Source organism: Misgurnus anguillicaudatus, chromosome 14 (genome assembly GCF_027580225.2).
Source record: "Misgurnus anguillicaudatus chromosome 14, ASM2758022v2, whole genome shotgun sequence".
NCBI lineage: Eukaryota > Metazoa > Chordata > Actinopteri > Cypriniformes > Cobitidae > Misgurnus > Misgurnus anguillicaudatus.
In genome coordinates, this window is record NC_073350.2 from 8,287,420 (window position 1) to 8,290,777 (window position 3,358).

General features: G+C 36.2%; 1 long non-coding RNA gene across 1 annotated transcript; it reads left to right on the forward strand.

The window, feature by feature from the left end:
- Positions 1-283: 283 nt before the first annotated feature.
- On the forward strand, positions 284-2,575 carry LOC141369546 (uncharacterized). The gene is made up of 3 exons (XR_012373343.1): positions 284-1,627; positions 1,741-1,904; positions 2,299-2,575. It is a non-coding gene; the product is annotated as an uncharacterized lncRNA (long non-coding RNA).
- Positions 2,576-3,358: the final 783 nt, after the last annotated feature.

The window sequence follows — 3,358 nt, forward strand, 5'->3', positions numbered from 1 at the left end:
ATAAGTCTGCACTTCACCACAAAGTTAAATAAAAAATATAAAGTTTTACAATGCAACTTTGTCCTTAGTCAAAACGATTTGCCCAGGAACAGATAATATATTTATGAGACCAAAGATTGTCCATAAGACAGTACCGAAAATAAAATATATATAACACTGTTAACCACTACTAACACATAACACCCAGCGGCCAGCGGTGATTTTCACAGGGCCTTGCCGAGATCAAGCTGCGTTGGGCGGAGTACATGAGCGCTAAGTACCTGTTGGTTGTCTGGATCAGAACTCCGAAAAAGTCGGGGCAGATTTTTTAATAAACGCTCTCTTTATAAACCGACCGCAAATTTGAACTTTTTATTCATACATTCTCGCCTAAAAAGCTTTTGAACATACACTTTGTGACACAATAAGAGTAATATTTCAAACATTATGCAGGCGTTCTCTTCCATTGGTGGCTGTCATAAGTTCACACGAATCTGCTGATGACGTTTCACATGGACAGACAACTACGCATTATTGTATTTTTAATTGTATTTTTTGCGTGTGTTATTTTTATTTAATTATTATGAAAATCATGGTCATTATTATTGAGCCTTGGCTGGCAGTCTGTTTTGAATTTGTTTTATTGAAAAAACAAACACACAACGCTTATTGTGTTGCGCCTGCGCAGTGACTTTCTTTTCCAACCGCCTTTCCAGTCAAGAGGGCGTGACGAATGTTCCTGTCTGCATCAGGTAAGAAATTAAATTAAAAATTACAGTTATAATATGATATCTATTTTTCATATAGTGTAAGAAACTTTCGTATTAATTGTGCAGGAGACTGTTAATTTAAACTTTATTATGGTAACGTTAAATGCTCGCTCGTTTTGCAAAGTTACGTTTGGAGATTCATGTTAACAGTCATTGTTGTTTAATGAAAGGCACATTGGACTACGTGTTAGTAATATGTGTGACACTTGCTTGCAGCACTGTAAAGTAAATCGTTAACACCGTGTCCTAAATAGACGTGACACGCGGTAACGGGTTTTTTTTTTTCAGTTTATGTCCTTACGTTATAGGACGGGTCATTATAAATTATGCCTTTCGATTATCGCAACGCCTCGTCGCGTTTGGTTAAGCACACGGTGGAACAGTATGCACATCACTGTACCTAACGTACTGTACACCTGTGAGCGGCATGACGAGACAAAAGACGGTAAAACTCATTATTAATCGGTGATGCTGTACATTCTGGATGATGCACAGCCACATTTTATAATACTGTTTTTTATTTTCGTGTCGCGCCGCTCGCGTTCAATATAAAGTTAGACAAGACGCAATTAATTACTGGGAGAGTAGTGGTCTAATGGTAAGAGTCGAACTTCACGAACCTTTCACTGCAGTAAGGCTAAAGTGCTACGTGAATAAGATTAGTGTAGTTTTGTGCTACTAGCTGTAAAGTGTTTTTGCACTATTGAGTTATAAATACTGCCCAGTAATACTTAACTAGATGTAAATCACAATTCTTGTGTCAATGTTTGTTTGTAATCTTTTTCAGCTATCCATCTGAAAAAGAAAAGCTGGCACTCTCAAAGGAGATTGTGTTTTTGGATTATGGTCTCATTTGGTCAAAAAGAGGGACATGTACCGTAAGGATGCTTTTACATACTTCATTTATGTGTATGAAATTACTTACTTGACAATGTGTATAAAAACTGTACTTGACTCTAACTAAGTGCTATTTTTGCATTGATCATGATAGGAGCATTTTTTTTTTTTTTTTTTGATGGGCCATCACACAGTGGATTTATAAAAATGAGACTACAGAACATCAGACGGAAGCTTCAATGGAGTTGACGTGAGAGGACATCATCAATAAAGAATGCCATTGACCAAACCTTCAGTCATCAACGGAGATGGATACAGGTAATGACAAAATCACCAATTATTGGTGAAATCTTTAAGGAATATCCCCAATTTCTGGACATGCCAGTGTTTGTAATATACTTAAAGGCGGAGTGCACAATGTTTGAAAGCCAATGTTGATATTTGAAATCACTTAAACAAACACGCCCCTACCCCAATAGAATCCGGACCTTCTTTTAAAAGACCCGCCCCACACATAAGCAACCCGGCAAGGATGTCGGTTAGTAGACACGCTCCTTACTTCTGATTGGCTATAAATGTGTTTTGGTAGTCGGCCCGTCTCCTTTTCCAAAGCGTTTTTCAAACATTGTGCACTCCGCATTTAAATGGAGATAACTTTACACAAAGTGTTTCATAATTCCAACATTAATATTTCTTTTTAAATTCACTGAAGGGGGACATCAAGTTTTCCAGACTTACCGATGGGAAAGAAGAAATGGGAATGTGACAATTATTGAGAAACTCAGGGAAAAAGCATCTTTAGAGAAGAAAATGGACATCAGACATTTATTGAAGAAAGCTGACAGTCAACATAATGGTATGATTTCCTATCTCTGTTCCAAATGTTTAATTTGGAAAATTACGTTTAAAATGTAACATTCAAAATACGATATAAAAGTAATCCTTTTTAAATAATTTTTTCTCATTTATATTTTGCATGTGACCTGCATGTTTACTACACCCATATGAGAGCTGTGTTATACAATGTTAAGGATACTCGTTCATCTTCTGCTGTGTGAATTCTGCTGTGTCAGTCCTGTGGGAGTTGATGGCGGTAGGCTTTGTGACTCTAAACTTTATATAAAATAAGTAATTTTCATGCAACAACATTTTCTAATGATGTTCATTGTTTCATTTGTGTAGGCTGGTAGCAGTGTGACGTCTTTGCTTACTAAATGATCAAAGGGTGTCTGAAATCAGCTCAGCCACAGTTGGTTTCCAACGGTTCTTCAGGACATGGAGGCCACTACGTAACTGTTGCAATGAACGATTCTTTTGCCTTTCCACTTGATGTTGACAATCTGACCTGTGCGGTACTGAAAACCACTTGCACTGACATATCTTAAAATATATCAGTGTCCTTTGTTTTGCCTCAAAATGCATACCAGTAATGTTTTTTGTTGAAACCAGTTATATTTCCTAATTAAACTAAGACCTAGTCCTGGATTAAGCTAATCCACTGTCCGGGAAACCGCCCCTAAATGTTTTGTGACGGAAATTTCTTTGAATACACTTGTCAAGTTCATTTTAAGTATTTTTCTAAATGTAAGATAACATGTTAATGTTTCAGGACAAGTTAAAATTTTTTGATAATTTGCATGTTGGAAACGATTTCAGACATTGTTCTATTCAACATGTTTAACACAGTTGCTTTTAAATTCAATGAATTATTTTATAAATAGTGTTTTAAAACGTATCAATGTAATGTATGTTTGAAGTTATTATACTTGCAC